Here is a 15,228-nt window from a genome sequence, read left to right as displayed (position 1 = left end):
ATGTTGAAATTTGACGTATGGACTGATATTGAGACTCTTGATAAAAATTTCAAAAACCGCGCACTGTGATAAAATCAATTTTACAAATATTATTAATCATAAATCAAAAACCCTTAAACCTATCGTAACAAAATTCGGCAGAGAGGTTGCCTTTACTATAGGGAATGCTTTGAAGAAAAATTAACGAAATCGGTTAAGGAACACGCCCACTTTTATATAAAAGATTATTAAAAGGGTCGTGGACGAATAAAATAAGCTATATCTTTGCAAAAAAGAGCTTTATATCAATGGTATTTCATTTCCCAAGTGGATTTATAACAATAAATAGGAAAATCTTCAAATTTAAAAAATGGGCGTGGCACCGCCCCTTTTAAGACTAAGCAATTATCTGTGTTTCGAAGAAAAATTAAGGGATCGTAAAAAATTGGGTACACAAATTTTCCCTATAGCAGGAAATATTTCTAAAAAAAATGGAGGAGATCTATTAAAGACCACGCCCACTTTTATATAAAGGATTTTTAAAAGGGTCGTAGACGAAAATAATAAGCTATATCTTAGCGAAAAAGAGCTTTGTATCAATAGAATTTTACTTTCTAAATTGAATTATAACATTAAATTGGAAAACACTAAAATTTTTGAAAATGGGTGTGGCACCGCCCCTTTTGTGACTAAGCAATTTTCTATGTTTCGGGAGCCATAACTCGAACAAAAATTAACATATCGTAATGAAATTGTATACACAAATTTTCCTTATAGCAGAAAATATTTCTAGTAGAAATGGACGGGATCGGTTAAAGACCATGGCAACTTAGATATAAAACAAGTTTAAAAGGGTCGTAGAATAGAATAATAAGCTATAACTTCGCAAAAAATAGTTTTGAATCAATTATATTTCACTTATCAAGTTTTATTGTAAAATGAAATGGCAGACATTTTTTTTTAAATGGGCGGTGCCACGTGTTATGTAGAAAAGTAATTTATCTGAAATGAAATGTACAATTAAAGTTCACGCTGAGTATATACCAATTTCAGATGGTTATTGAACTAATTAGTCAAGTATTCTACATTAAATCCCTTCTTGATCTCAATCATTCATACAAAATACTAATTCTTAATTTTCTCATTATTGCTTTATTAAATGCCTAATGCAGTCAACAATCTAGTACGTTTCACTTCATGGGTCAGATTTTATTGTCAATGAAACAAATGGCAATCAAAAATAAATTATTTTCAGTAATTTACGAAAAATTGAAGAACACCAAACAATTTAAAATTTTATGTTCTCTGCATTAGCAGCAAGGGTAATATGGCTTTTTCAAAAATAGGCACATATTTGGTTAGGTACAACATCTATGAGTAGTATTTTGATTGTCTTTGTAGTTTAGGAGGCAACGGCTGCTATCTATTTTAACTAATTTTTGTGAAGGTCAGGTTAGGGTTCACTCCCTGGGCAAAGCAACATCAAAATTTTAGAAACAAGTTTTTTCAATTAGAAGAAAACTTTTCTAAGCGGGGTCGCCCCTCGGCAGTGTACTTATTTCTGGATTGACACAGTAAAAAGCAGACCCGACTCCTTCCATTAATGGGAAACCATCTGTATACAAGTGCATAGTATTTTCTGCCATTTCTGCACCCTGGCATCAACCCTCCGGATCAATCGTGGCTCCAAAATTTCTTTCGAAGCTCAGGCACTGGACCATATATTATGTTTGCTTTAAGCCTTGTTGCAGTTGCTAAGGCGATGTTTTTGGCCATTAGTTCTACAGGCGAGATGTGTAGGATGGAATGCGATGTCGGGGTAGTTTTTAGGACTCCCGTTATTTTTTGTGAAAGCATTACCCTTTTTTGGGGGTTTCTGACAGATGTTCGCTTAATGAAGCAAGTGGCCGTATGTGAAAAGGAAACCTTAATTATTTCATTAAACAAAATTGTCACTCCATATGTTTCTGTATGAAATTGGTGTATACCTAAATTGTACTTTTTTAGACTAAAGGGCAAATTAAACTTCCTTAACCCTAACGCCATAGTCATAACCATATTTTTACTTATCCATATCAAATTTGTCTCTTAGTCAAAACGGTTCCAAACAATAAATAAAATCTACAAAAAGTTTATAAATTCTCCAAATCAAATATTTTTAGGTTATGGATATGGCGACAAACCAAAAACCAATTGGTTGGCTATGCAAAATAATGGCGAAACATCCCGTTGGTTTCCATTGCTTGAAGTTCGGCCCATAGTTATCAGCTCCCGTTCTTCAGTCATGGAATTTCCCTATTTGTTTAATTTTGTTATTGCTGTTCTGAGCGTGCTCTTCGGTCACCAAACTAAGGAAGCATAGGTGACTATTGGCTTCACAACAGTATTAAATGTCCAACATACCATTTTGGGAGATAGCCTCCCGTGTTTTGCTATAGAGTGGAGTGCAGGCAAAGCAAGCTGTTATTACTTGGTTTAAAGTAGCATCTTAATCAGCATTCCACGGGAGGATTCTGTCCTGCGTAACCCCTAGGTATTTAGCTTTCATTGAAAATCGGATTTTAGTGCCCATGGGTCCTGTTCTGACATGAATGTTGTTGTTGTTGTTGTTGTTGTAGCGATTAGGTTACTCCCCGAAGGCTTTGGGGAGTGTTATCGATGTGATGGTCCTTTGTCGGATACAGATCCGATACGCTCCGGTAACACAGCACCATTAAGGTGCTAGCCCGACCATCTCGGGAACGATTTATATGGCCACATTGAACCTTCAGGCCATCCCTCCCTCCCCACCCCCAAGTTCAATGAGGAGCTTGGGGTCGCCAGAGCCTCGTCTGTAAGTGAAACGGGATTTGCCGCTCTAAGGTGAGGTTGACAATTGGGTTGGAGAAACTATATATTGCGGTACACAACCCCTTGAATCCCTTCTGACATGAATAGTTTCCATCTCTGGGAAAAAGGCATTAGGACAGTTTTTTAGGACTGACACAGACCGTTTTGTATAACAACAACGCCTTTTTTATGATGCCGGGCCGGGTTAACCCTCAACGGGCCCTAGGCAACTATCAATTTCGGGCCTTTTTTCACGTCCGTTCCCTTCTTTTTTCGATTAAAAAATACAAACATATCTTTCATAAAAAATTTATTGTCACAAGGTAATAATATCAATAAAAGTACTATCTACATTTTAAGCATGCCGTTTTCAACATTTGTTTTCGGCAAATTCATCAATTATATCATCAATATCGATTTTGTTCAATAAATCTGACTCAATGGAAAGTATACCTAACATCTGGAGCCTAACATCTTCCAAATCTCTAGAATAAAAACGAACTAAGTTATTTATAGCTTCGTGGAGGTCTCCATCACTTAGAGAAAAGTTGATGAGAAATGAAAATCTCTCTGAAACTTCCATATACTTTCACTGTGAAGATTGGCGATGATTTTGAGGAAACCTTTTGTTCTAAAAGCATCGCGAGGCGAAAATTCTACTTCTGGAGCATTTCTGTCATTAGGTTGTTTTTTTCTACGACGAGTACGCTTTACGATTTCGTATAACCAACACCAGGTAATAATTGTTTTGTTTTTTCCTCGAAATCATTGAACTTTTCACGGAATGAAACTAAACTCCCTTCTAACGATCCGTACAAAAAAGCACACGTTTGCAAATCTACTTTTTCACTTTGCAATGACTTACTCACTGAACTCATAGCAGTCAAAATGGAGTTGAAGGCTTCTACACTCTCTGTTCCAACATTTTTTCAAAATATGTAAAAACAACCAGTGTACATTTTGAGATAATTGTTTTTTATACTCAGTTGAGCAGAGCTCACAGAGTATATTAAGTTTGATTGGATAACGGTTGGTTGTACAGGTATAAAGGAATCGAGATAGATATAGACTTCCATATATCAAAATCATCAGGATCGAAAAAAAATTTGATTGAGCCATGTCCGTCCGTTAACACGATAACTTGAGTAAATTTTGAGGTATCTTGATGAAATTTGGTATGTAGGTTCCTGAGCACTTATCTCAGATGAACGATATCGGACTATAACCACGCCCACTTTTTCGATATCGAAAATTTCGAAAAACCGAAAAAGTGCAATAATTCACTACCAAAGACAGATAAAGCGATGAAACCTGGTAGGTGAGTTGAACTTATGACGCAGAATAGAAAATTAGTAAAACTTTGGACAATGGGCGTGGCACCGCCCACTTTTAAAAGAAGGTAATTTAAAACTTTTGCAAGCTGTAATTTGGCAGTCGTTGAAGATATCATGATGAAATTTGGCAGGAACGTTACTCCTATTACTATATGTACGCTTAATAAAAATTAGCAAAATCGGAGAAGGACCACGCCCACTTTTAAAAAAAAAATTTTTTTTAAGTAAAATTTTAACAAAAAATTTAAAATCTTTACAGTATATAAGTAAATTATGTCAACATTCAACTCCAGTAATGATATGGTGCAACAAAATACAAAAATAAAAGAAAATTTCAAAATGGGCGCGGCTCCGCCCTTTTTCATTTAATTTGTCTAGGATACTTTTAACGCCATAAGTCGAACAAAAATTTACCAATCCTTTTGAAATTTGGTAGGGGCATAGATTTTATGACGTTAACTGTTTTCTGTGAAAATGGGCGAAATCGGTTGAAGCCACGCCCAGTTTGTATACACAGTCGTCCGTCTATCCTTCCGCATGGCCGTTAACACGATAACTTGGGCAAAAATCGACATATACTTACCTGAACTCACTTTATCTTGGTATAAAAAATGAACGAAATCCGACTATGACCACGCCCACTTTTTCGATATCGAAAATTACGAAAAATGAAAAAATGCCATAATTCTATACCAAATTCGAAAAAAGGGATGAAACATGGTAATTGGATTGGTTTATTGACGCGAACTATAACTTTAGAAAAAACTTTGTAAAATGGTTGTGACACCTACCATATTAAGTAGAAGAAAATGAAAAAGTTCTGCAGGGCGAAATAAAAACCCTTGAAATCTAGGCAGGTATTACATATATAAATAAATTAGCGGTATCCAACAGATGACGCTCTGGGTCACCCTGGTCCACATTTTGGTCGATATCTGGAAAACGCTTTCACATATACAACTACCACCACTCCCTTTTAAAACTCTCATTAATACCTTTAATTTGATACCAATATCGTACAAACACATTCTAGAGTCACACCTGGTCCACCTTTATGGCGATATTTCGAAACGGCGTCACCTATAGAACTAAGGCCCACTCCCTTTTAAAATACTCATTAACACCTTTCGTTTGATACCCGTATCGTACAAAGAAAGTCTAGAGTCACCCCTGGTCCACCTTTATTGCGATACCTCGAAAAGGCGTCCACCTATAGAACTAAGGCCCACTCCCTTTTAAAATACTCATTAACACCTTTCGTTTGATACCCATATTGTACAAACGCATTCTAGAGTCACCCCTGGTCCACCTTTATGGCGATATCTCGAAAATGCGACCACCTATACAACTACCACCACTTCCTTTTAAAACCCTCATTAATACCTTTAATTTGATACCCATATCCCCGCAAAGAACCAATACCCCTCTTCAAAGTAAAGGTAGAGATGCTGAGAGCGCGATAACTGCACACCTGATACAGCAGTTTGAGGCGAAAATTGAGGAGCAGAATCAGAGCATGGTTGAAAAGCTGAGTGGTGACGTAAAGAATAGTGAAGAGAGGCTGATGCAAAAAATTGAAGCGATCTCAGCTGAGCTGCTCTCTATTAAGAACAGCATAAAATACTTGGATGTTAGGTTGACAGCGGTTGAATCTGTGTGTGAGGAGAACTAAATTCTAAAAGCAGAGGTAATGTCACTAAAGAAAGAAGTTGATAGATGTGAAAATGTGGCAGTTTCCACTGATCTAATTTTAAGCGGCATTCCTAATGTTGTTAATGAGAAGTGTGTGGAGATCTTCGCTAACATCTGTAAAGCTGTACACACTGAGGTGCCTGCTGTTAGAGAAGTTTTCCGAATACCCGCCAACAAATCCAAACAAACGAGCAGTAACTCTGCTTCTTCTTCACCAATTATCGTCAAACTATTCTCCTCACATGCTCGAAGTCGTTTACTCAAAGCTGTTGCTAGTTATTGTAAAACCAACAAAAAAGCTCTGTTTGCCAGCGACATCTCAATCGAAGGCTCTGCTCGAATTTACATACGTGAAAGCCTTTCGAGAGCGAACCGCAAGATAATGCAATATGCAGCTCAGCTAAAGCGTCAAAAACTCTTAGCAGCAGCTTTTACTGTGCGAGGACAGGTGATGGTTCGAAAAAGAGATGGCGAAGAAGCAATTAGGGTAAATGATAATATAGACATTGATGAAATTGTTGGCAGAGCGTAAAACTATAAAACTTTATAATTTTTAACATAATGTTATTTATGGTTTATAATTTTAAGAGTATAACAGAATTTATAAATGTAAGATACAATGATATTTTTTCCTTTCTCTTTCCGTGTTCTACTTATATACTCTCTATTGCGTTTTTTCCACCTTTCTCCCTTCCTTGTCAAAGATATGTGTTTTGTAATATAATGATGTCTCTATGTCAGCCCACAACATTTAATTTAACATAACTGATAACTCAACTACCGGCGCTAATGGTAATCATAAGTTGTTGTTGAATATTTTGTGTAAACAATCTGTTGGTCTTAACATGGTTCACTTTAATGCACGCAGCTTAAGCTCTGATAAAATGGATTATGTTAGATACATTTTTGAGGAATCGTTGGTTGATGTTGTTTGTGTAAATGAAACATGGTTTAGTGAAAATACCTCTGATCTGCATTCTTGTATTAGTAGCTATAACGTCATTCGGAATGACAGGAAAGGTAGGAAAGGGGGTGGTGTGGCGATCTATTGTAAGAAAAATCTTAGCATTAAGCCTCTTAGTATGTCTGTTGACTCAGATACTGAGTTTATCATTTCTGAGGTCTCTGATGGTGTAAAAAAAGCTTTAGTTTCTTGTGTTTATAACCCGCCTAAATGTTTCACGTTAGATTGTTTTTTTACTGCCCTGTCCGTGTATATAATTGATTATGAATGTTACGTCATTAGCGGTGATTTCAATGTTAATTTACTTGTAAATGACTCGTATAGTAAAAAACTGTGTGATCAAGTTTCAACAGCTGGTTTAGTCATAGTAAATGACACAATGCCTACGAGGTACGCTAACAACTCCAATCCCAGCTTATTAGACTATTTTATGATATCTGACTTGACATATATTCTTAAATTTGACCAGCTTTGTTTTGTATCAGACCATGACCTAATTTTTTGTACTGTTAACGTTGGGTTTAATCGTCCTGAGCCATATGTTTATGTATATCGTGATTTCCGTTCTGTGGATACCAAAGTGTTGCTCAGCGATTGTTCCTGTATTCCTTGGTACGATTGTTGGTATTTAGATACGGTAGATAAGAAACTTGAACATCTTAACCAAAACATAAATGTCATATTTGATCGTCATGTCCCTACACGTACTGTCCATGTTTTAAATAAATCTTGTCCTTGGTTTAGTAGAAGAGTTATTTGTGCAATAAAAAAGCGCAATAAGCTGCACGCCAAATGGAGAAGGTCCCGAAATGATGCTTCATGGGCTTTGTACAAAGCTGCTCGCAACGAAGCGACTGCCGTAATTAGGCAGTCCAAAAAGAATTTCTTTCATAGCAAATTGGATCCTTCTCTGCCATCAAAAGCGCTTTGGCGTAACCTTAAAACCCTAAAGGTCCATGGGAGAAATAAGGTGGAATGCAGTATTGACCCTGACATACTAAATAATTTTTTCATCGGTTCCAGCAACAACTCCAGCTCTGTCTCTCCTGAGAGGATGCCTGAACTTGTCAATACTTTTATTAATACGTTTGAGTTTAAGTGCGTTAGTGAGTGTGACGTAATAAAGTCTATCTTGTCTATAAAATCGTGTGCCGTGGGTAATGATGGGGTTTCGTTAAAATTCGTAAAAATTGTTCTTCCTTTTATTGTAAATCCTCTGACCCACATTATTAACCACTGTTTTACAAGTGGTTGTTTTCCTTCTGCTTGGAAGAAAGCAATAGTTGTGCCTGTGCCTAAGAAACCGCTTGCTGCGGATCCTTCGGACTTCCGACCGATTAGTATCGTACCATCGTTCTCAAAAGTGTGTGAATCTTTAATGGCTGAACAAATATCTAATTTTGTTAGAGAAAACAACTTGCTCTCACCTCTACAGTCTGGCTTTAAGCCTAAACACAGTTGTGCCACTGCTATGGTAAAAATCATGGATGACATCAGAGGGCCATTTGATAATGGCGACCTAACCATTCTTTGCATGTTGGATTTCTCTAAGGCATTCGATTCGGTCAGCCACGAGCTATTGTGCTGGAAACTCCGTCACTTCTTTGCCTTTTCTGATAGTTCCATTAAAGTCATGGCTAGTTACCTCCAAGGTAGGGAACAAAAGGTCAGAGGAGAGAAAGCTTCGTCAGAATTCAAATCCATTAAAGCAGGTGTTCCTCAGGGATCAATTCTTGGTCCTCTATTATTTAGTATGTTTGTCAATGATGTGTTTTCCGTGTGTAAGTATGTTAACGTCCACGCATATGCTGATGATATTCAGTTGTACCTTTCTAATCGTGTTGGCCTCGTTGAAGACTTATGCTTCAAAGTAAACTGTGATCTGTCTGCTGTTTTCTGTTGGGCTAAAAACAATGCTTTATTTCTTAACGCTGCAAAATCGTACGTTATGCCGATATCCAAAAATGAAATCGACCCTGAAAGTATTCCATCTTTAAAGATTGGCTCGCAGGCACTTAGTACCACTGACAAAGTTAAAAATTTAGGCTTTGTATTAAATAACAAATTAACTTCTTTCGACCACGTTAATAAAGTAGTCCGCAATGTTTATGTTATACTGCGGACCTTACGCATATCGGCACCGTTCACACCACAGGAAACTCGTCGCAAGCTTGCAATGCAGCTAATTGTACCCCAATTCACATACTTTGAACTTGTGTATACTAAACTTGACTCGGAGTCAGCCAACAAGATCAATGTAACCTTCAATAATGTTACCAGGTACGTGTATGGGGTAGGTCGATACGATCACATATCACCCTGGAGGGATAAAATTCTGGGATGCAACATCCTTAATTACTTGGCTGCCAGAAACTGCATGTTCATGTTTAAACTATTAGAATGTAAGCTCCCCAAGTATCTTTATGACAAACTGCATTTTACCAGGTCTCAAAGAAACCGTAAATTGGTGGTTCCGATGTTCAAATACTTAGCGTCTAGCAGATTGTTTTTTATTAGCGCTGTTAGACTTTGGAACGCTATTCCCGAATCAATTAAAGTAGGGCTGAATAATAGAAACTTCAAAAGCATTATATTGAAATACTTCGCAGAAGTTGATATTTCCTCTATATTTTGACTAAAATACTATTTCTAAAATAATCTTTATGTCATCTAATTTCCTTGCTTCTCCTTTCATTGTTTTCTGTACCTCTGCTATTCATGTGTCTCGATTAATTTGTAATAGTTATAAGATTAATTTAAGTAAGTGCATATATTAAACGCATACTTTTATGTCAGTAGGTAAATTTTAGTTTTCTTTTTTTATATTGTGAACTTCCCATTTATGTACATAAAATGTATTAGCATAAGTTTTTAATGTCAGTTGATGTACATATAAAAGACTTAAGTTCTTAGTTGTACAAATTTGTTAAATAAATGAAATGAAATGAAATGAAATGAAATGAAATGAAATGAAATGAAATGAAATGAAATATCGTACAAACAAATTCTAGGGTCACCCCTGGTCCACCTTTATGGCGATATCTCGAAACGGCGTCCACCTATGGAACTAAGGATCACTCCCTTTTTAAAATACTCATTAACACCTTTCGTTTGATACCCATATCGTACAAACGTATCCTAAAGTCACCCCTGGTCCACCTTTATGACGATATCTCGAAAAGGCGACCACCTATACAACTACCACCACTCCCTTTTAAAACCCTTATTAATACCTTTAATTTGATATCCATATCGTACAAACACATTCTAGAGTCACCCTGGTCCACCTTTATGGCGATATTTCGAAACGGCGTCCACCTATAGAACTAAGGCCCACTCCCTTTTAAAATACTCATTAACACCTTTCGTTTGATACCCATATTGTACAAACGCATTCTAGAGTCACCCCTGGTCCACCTTTATGGCGATATCTCGAAAAGGCGACCACCTATACAACTACCACCACTTCCTTTTAAAACCCCCATTAATACCTTTAATTTGATACCCATATAGTACAAACAAATTCTAGGGTCACCCTTGGTCCACCTTTATGGCGATATCTCGAAACGGCGTCCACCTATGGAACTAAGGATCACTCCCTTTTAAAATACTCATTAACACCTTTCGTTTGATACCCATATTGTACAAACGTATTCTAAAGTCACCCCTGGTCCACCTTTATGGCGATATCTCGAAAAGGCGACCACCTATACAACTACCACCACTCCCTTTTAAAACCCTTATTAATACCTTTAATTTGATATCCATATCGTACAAACGCATTCTAGAGTCACCCCTGGTCCACCTTTATGGCGATATCTCGAAAAGGCGACCACCTATACAACTACCACCACTCCCTTTTAAAATACTCATTAACACCTTTCGGTTGATACCCATATTGTACAAACGTATTCTAGAGTCACCCCTGGTCGACCTTTATGGCGATATCTCGGACTACCACTACCTTTTAAAACCCTCATTAATACCTTTAATTTGATACCCATATCATACAAACACATTCTAGAGTCACCCCTGGCCCACCTTTATGGCGATATTTCGAAACGGCGTACTCTAGAATTTTATGTTTGTAAGACAATTTTAGAAGTCTTTTGCATTTTTCGGGACCCCCTAAAATTGGGGGCCCCAGACAACTGCCTATTCTGCCTACTTGTTAATTCAGCCCTGTATGATGCGCAGGTGTTGTTGCAAGGCGTTTGGATATTGTTTCCTTGTGCATTTCTATAATGAAGATTTCTAAGTCGTCTGCATACCCCTGTGTGTCAGATCCATTTTTTCAGTAACTGAAGTAGATCATATATAACTAGCGGCCACAAGATAGTTGAGAGTACACCCTCAAGAGGGCATCCCCTAGTGGCCACATCTCTTAAGCATGGCTACCCAGCGAATAATCATTGGCCTTATATTCCTGTCAATCAGAGCTTATCTCTAAGTCATATTGTGACAAATATTAGTATCACTAAGCGATACTATCATTACTAAGCAGCCACTCATATGTACGTAAACAAATCAATCATCTGCACACATACATACAAGGCAACGGAGAGATACTCATAAACACATGTAATCATCAGCCGAAGTAGTACTCACATAAACACACGCATACGGCTATGCGAGAGGCTATAAACTACAAATACACACGCATATAGCTGGTAACCGAGCAGGAGATTATAGAAGGAGAAACGTCTAGACATTTAGAGAAATATGCGGACAAGGCAACAGAGAGTATAAAAGCAGCGCAAGCTGAGTAGTCAGTAATCAGCTTTAATTTAAGCACGCTATTGCTTGTGAAGTATAAGTGTTATTGTGGAGTACTTTCAAAGTAGTCTAATAAAGACCATTTTGTATTATTGAATATTGGAGTTATTTATTCAGCAGTTTAGCGATTCGAACGTTAGCAGAAGGTTTCAAATAACCGGAATTTCCCAAAATTCGTTACAATATCAATACCTACTGCCATCGATATTTTGCATATTGCAATTTAATTCAATATCTTTACCAAACTCAGATTTTATTTTTTCAAACACTAAAATCTTAAATTTAACACAAAAATAACCTGATTCATATGCTCGGAAATGCATACATAGAAACTATGTGGATAACTAAAAGAAGTATGTGAATAATTAAAACATTTCACTATAAATTAACGCAAAGAGCTATAGAATACTAAAATTGAAAACGAAAGAACTAACACCACCGAAAATTGCTTGTAGTGCATAAATTGAAAAAAACTCCGTAAACTTTTTCATTCCAATGAACGAGAAAAAAATTATGAGCAATCAGAGTGTAATGTAGTGAATATAGAGCCTCACTCCATAGTTACACGGATTAGTTAGTAGTAGCCATAGACACCAATGCAACAACAAAAAACTGAATGAACAAAAGAGAAATAAGAACACTTGTAGATTGCAGTAAATACTAAAGTGCGTTAGTTATAGTCATAAACATCAAAAAAAGAAAACTGAAAAATATAAGTTCAACGCTTTTGACTGGCTGTACAGGAGATAAGATCGTTAAACTTAAACTTAGAATACTTAATTTGAACAAAAATGCAGTCGGCTTAAGTGGAGGATCACCACTTGCGTTTTGGTTCACATCAAGTATTCTGATCAGCTAAGTCAAGAATAACACAGGCCGACAGCATCTCAGACCCAGAAACCGGACTATGCATATATTTTCGAAGTATTTTGATGCGATGAATCGAAATCTGGCCTCAAAATTGCTCTATCAGCTCTGGTTTTCGAGATATCCTAACCTAAAAGTGCAAAAAACACCGTTTTTGCCCATATCTGAGGTTATGTAGCCTTGCAGATGTTTTCTTTCACCAAAATTAAAGGATAGCATCTTTAAATACAGGTCTACTTTCAAATGGCGTTGAGTTTGCTCAAATATTATTTTCTTTTTCATGTTTCTAAATTTTCCTACACCTGAAAATCGATTGAGATAACATAGACATGATATATTCGATTCCTAATTTTCTTGAATTTAGTTATTTTTCTTGAAATGTCGTCTCACACCATAAGTGTGCTAACTCACCATACCGCTACACTATCTAACCCTCGGGTACCGAGTCACACACAGCCCTGACCCCTAGAAATATCATACCCCAAACAGGCTAACCCACTTAACTCTGCGGACAGCGTTTAGTCTTATTTATCTAGATATCTCACACCACAAGTGTGCTAACCAACTTAACTCCTAATCCCTTAACCCCCTATCTCCTAAAGAAAAATGAAAATTTCAAAATGCGATATCTCAGCTAAAGAAAATTATATTTGAGCAAACTCAACGCCATTTGAAAGAAGAAGACTTGTGTTTAAAGAAACCATACTTTAGTTTTGGTGAGAGAAAACATCTGCAAGGCTACATAACCTCAAATATGGGCAAAAACGGCGTTTTTTGCATTTTAGGTAGGATATCCTGAAACCAGAGCTGATAGAGCAATTCTGAGGCCATATTTGGATTCAGCGCATCATAAACCTTCGGAAATATATAGTCGGGTTTCTGGGTCTGAATGTTGGTTAAATTTTGTCGGCCTGTGTAATTAAACAAGCAGCGCAACTTTTGTTTACAATATATTGCAACGTATCTTCTGAAATTCTCGACAATTCTGTGCCTATGGTAGCAGATCTTCACAATTTAATGTATTCGCGTAACTCGCTTATACCATGTTAAAATCAGACTGATTCACCATCACTTGGGCTGCGCCGCTTTTACACGCTCAGTTGCTACATTCGTCTATTTCTCCCAGGGTCTAGACTTTTAGCGAACAGCCTTCTCGATTAGTTGTTTATTTACTTCTCTCGTGTGCTTCATCTCATATTCGCTTTTGTCTTCGATGTATATTAGGGCGGGTCGATTTAAAAATCGCTCATTGCTCTGTGAAAATCGTATTCTAGGGATCAAAATAAGAAACTTTGCCGAAGGAACCATACCTCTAAAACGAATTCTGATGTCTCCCCCCCCCCCAATTTGGGTCGAACTTTTTGGTAGGGGAAAATTTTGAAAAATCCCACTTTGACCCATTTAGAGTGCTCCAATCGAGTCCAAATGTATGACCGACCCCCACTAACTTTGGAGGCCCGATCCATCGATGTCAGTGGCAGACCCCTTGGAACACCCCTGGGGGTTCACATTTATGGTGAACCCCCAGGGGTGTTCCAAGGGGTGTGCCACTGACATCGGTGGATCGGGCCTCCAAAGTTAGTGTTTCTTATTTTGATCCCTAAAATATGATTTTCACAGAGCAATGGGCGATTTTTTTGCCTCCCCACAAATCGACCCGCCCTAATGTATGTATATTTGTGAGTAATGCAGTGGCCAACAAAATTTAAACTGTGGCTGTGTTAGTAAATCATCGTGGTGTTAGTGGTTTAGTTGTTGATAAAAAAGCAATGAGGTCGGGCATATGCACGCATGTTTGTTAACACTCAAAAAATAATTAGTAAATATGCCATACAAATACTATTTTATTGCTTCAGTCTAACGAAAAATTTAAACAAACAAACATTTAACCTTTAAAACATTCTGCGCATGAGCGTTAGTTTGCAAAATATCATTTTGGAAATGCGCGAACAAACAATAAGCTCCTCCGATCCTGCTACTCTGCTTGTTCAGAGATGACTAAACGAAAGAGAATAATAGTATGTGTGAAGTGAGCGCTAATAATTAGTTCACTAGCTGGTGACCACTGGGTGTATAATGGTGTCCACGCTCTTAACTGTTGTGTTAATGTGTGCGTAGCTATTTATTGTTGTTTCTGTTAACATTGCTGTTGCTGTGCAGCATTTCCTCGTGTTCCAATGAAACGTGATCCAGATATGGATAGAGATTTAACATGCAAATGCAACAACAATGTGATCATGTTGTTGTTGCATTTGCATTAGGGTGGGTCGATTTGTATGGACGAAAGTTAACCGATATCGCGCCATCGATTTTTCGATAGGATTTGAGCTCAGGAAAAAAAGTTCCACTACGCATACCCAAAAAAATTATTTTCGAGCCAGCGAAATTAATTTTTTTGACTTTTTTTCGACATTGATTTTTAAGGTTTTTTTCATGACCTACTAAAAAAATGTTCATATGTATACCCTGTCCGACACAAAAATGTTCGCTAAAAACGTTGCCGATAACAGTTTTTTGAAAAAAAAAAAACAAATACTTTACAATCAAATGAAATTTTGTTTAGTAGGTCATGAAAAAAACCTTAAAAATCAAAGTCAAAAAAATGAAATTTCGCAGGCTCGACAATTATTTTTTTGGGTATGCGTAGTGGAACTTTTTTTCCTGAGTCCAAATCCTATCGAAAAATCGATGGCGCGATATCGGTTAATAAATCGACAGAGTCTAATTTACAAAAATTTCTATCCGTATCTGGATCGCTTTAACATGCAAATGCAACAACAATGTGGC

General features: G+C 37.1%; 1 protein-coding gene across 1 annotated transcript in view; it reads right to left on the bottom strand.

Annotated features, from left to right (window-relative positions):
• Positions 1-15,228, bottom strand: part of Yip1d1 (Yip1 domain-containing 1) — a 41,520-nt gene that overhangs the window by 1,697 nt on the left and 24,595 nt on the right. The gene's annotated exons all lie outside the window — the stretch shown is intronic.

The sequence above is a fragment of the Eurosta solidaginis genome, chromosome 2 (genome assembly GCF_040869045.1).
Source record: "Eurosta solidaginis isolate ZX-2024a chromosome 2, ASM4086904v1, whole genome shotgun sequence".
In the NCBI taxonomy this organism is placed as follows: domain Eukaryota; kingdom Metazoa; phylum Arthropoda; class Insecta; order Diptera; family Tephritidae; genus Eurosta; species Eurosta solidaginis.
Note: the sequence above shows the minus strand (reverse complement) of the source record. Positions and strands in the feature narration are given on the sequence as shown.